General features: G+C 33.4%; 2 protein-coding genes across 2 annotated transcripts in view; one reads left to right on the top strand and one right to left on the bottom strand.

Annotated features, from left to right (window-relative positions):
- Positions 1-2,500, bottom strand: part of LOC137615974 (uncharacterized) — a 709,175-nt gene that overhangs the window by 200,314 nt on the left and 506,361 nt on the right. The window lies entirely within an intron of this gene.
- The window catches only part of LOC137616189 (uncharacterized), a 54,786-nt gene that overhangs the window by 20,587 nt on the left and 31,699 nt on the right, over positions 1-2,500 (top strand). The gene's annotated exons all lie outside the window — the stretch shown is intronic.

The following is a 2,500-nucleotide window of genomic DNA, read 5'->3' as shown; positions in this document are numbered from 1 at the left end:
GTGGCGGGGATGTGGTCTCCCGTAGGTTTCCATTGTTTTCAAGTTTTGCCGTGGAAACTAGCGACTGTGGCAAGCGACTGTGGCTCTCTGTCGCTCATCCCCGCCACAGGTGTGGCGTGGCTTTGAAAACAATGGAAACCTATGGGAGACCACATCCCCGCCACACGATGCTGTGGCTTTGTGGCGCCACAGAGTCGCTAGTGTGCTCCCGGCCTAACAGAGTTTAGTGGTCGCGCACCACAATTTATGATAGTCCTAGTACTCTTAAAAAGTCATTAATCTCACTGTATAAAACACATACTTAAACATATTTTACATACAAGGATTACGATATATATATATATATATATATATATATATATATATATATATATATATATATATATATATATACACACACAAATAGATAGTGGAAAGACATATATTCGTTTATCTCTGTGCGCTTTTAGCAATACCAATTTCTCCTTAGAAGGGATGAAATTCACGTGTTGACCTTTCGGTTCTCAACCTGTAATTTTGGAATGAGAATTCTTACTTCCCATTTCTCTTAGATTCCCTTCTGACGCTTAATTTCTCAATTTCATGAAATTTATGGATAAGATTTATACTGAGCTTCTCCGATAACCCAAACTGGAAGGAAATAGAGAATATACGTTTTCCAACTTCAACCCACGTGCCCCTGTCTAACAGCAACGTGTTTAATCTTTGAACCATTCTACCCCAACGAAGTTGTTTAAATCCAATTGATTGATTGATTGATTGTTTCATTTGAGGTTTTCTGGCATCCTGACATCTAAGGTCATTGACGCTGATCAAATCCAATTGATATTATTTCTTATATTAACACAATTAAAAAGTAGAAACCTGGAGTCAATTTGCCTTCTAATTCTTATGAGCTTTCCAAGACATTTACTGAACTATAGAATCTCGCTTGATTAACATTTCTTTCAAAACAATTAAATGGCAAACACTAATGGCCTTTCAAACGAAATTAAACATGTAAAATAATTTCTTATTATTAAAACTTGTCTTTAGTCGATTTTCATAAGAAAGGACACAATAAAAAAAACATAACTGTGAGTTTGAAATGAGATTGATTCCTAGAAAATCCAATGTCGTGTAAGAAGTATAAAAAGAAGAAAGAAATTCAAGATAGTTCTTTTGCATTTCGAAAATTTATTTCTCTCAATGAGTATCATGCAATAATTCCTCTGTTGTTCTACATGATCATCAATGAGGTTGTTAGATTCTAAGTGATTGAGTGTATGTCAATGTTTATCAAATTCAGATTTATTCAAAGCATTTGTAATATGTAAAACAGTATACGGATTTTATATTGCTTTACATGAGTATGATTTATACAAATGAAATTGAGTTTTTATGAGTTGTTTTTCTTATGAATCAATCATTTTCGTACTCCTGATGATCTAGTGACACTAAAAAAATATCTTGATAGCCTCAAACAGCAAAATCTCACCGAAACCAACGTAAATCCACAATTTCACGCCCATGAGTCCAATAACATAGTTGTCACAGTTCGTGCTGCTATTGTTTTTAGAAAGGAAATAGGGAACATGCAAGAATGGCGTGTTATTTAAGCTATTGTAGTTCAAAGCAATGAAGAAAAGAGGATAATCTTATTGAGGATAGATAGTCTATTATGGAAAATATTGCAAAATCAATATTAACATATCACGGAGTTAAAAAAAAAAAAAAAAAAAAAAAAACCGAAGATATTAATACATTCGTTGGGGGAAACACTAGGGTTATAGGTTCTTGTTAGCTGGAATGAGTCCATATATCCTCTCTAAACCTCTTAAAAATCATAAAACTATACATTGGACAAGGACCAGGTTAGGAATATAGCTTGCTCGTTCTTCATAAATCAATTACTAGTCTCAGATAAAGAGCTAGGCAAAATTGTCATAGAGATTTCGTTAGAAACTTTTAAAATGTTTCAGAGCAAAATAAGAGGTGCGCAGAAAAAAAAAAATATAGCCGAGGAAACAAAATTGTAACAATAGCAATCATATGATATTACGCCACGTAGATTCATCTTTGATTAGAAGGTTAAATTGCTTTCTTTTGAAATAGAATAGAAATTGTTGAAGCAATTAACTATAATTCGAGGCTCTGACCGTGACCTTTAAAACTTGAATAAGATGTGATAGATTTGGTTTTACTTCTCTTATTCAATCTCTTGCTTGTATGGGGAAAGGACTTCTTGCTCCTTGTTGATTTTTATTTTTTATTTGATTTGTATTTTATATTTTATATTTGAGAGTCATTATTTACGAAAATAAAAGAATTATCGACCAAATGCTAATCTCGAGACAGAGCAAATTCGATATTAAGAGGTATCTATGACTTCTCTCTCTCTCTCTCTCTCTCTCTCTCTCTCTCTCTCTCTCTCTCTCTCTCTCTCTCTCTCTCTCTCTCTCTCTCTCTCTCTCTCTATATATATATATATATATACACACACATGATAGTTCATACATGG

The sequence above is a fragment of the Palaemon carinicauda genome, chromosome 22 (genome assembly GCF_036898095.1).
Source record: "Palaemon carinicauda isolate YSFRI2023 chromosome 22, ASM3689809v2, whole genome shotgun sequence".
Classification (NCBI taxonomy): domain Eukaryota; kingdom Metazoa; phylum Arthropoda; class Malacostraca; order Decapoda; family Palaemonidae; genus Palaemon; species Palaemon carinicauda.
The sequence above is the reverse complement of the archived record's forward strand: the minus strand, read 5'-3'. Positions and strand labels throughout refer to the sequence as shown.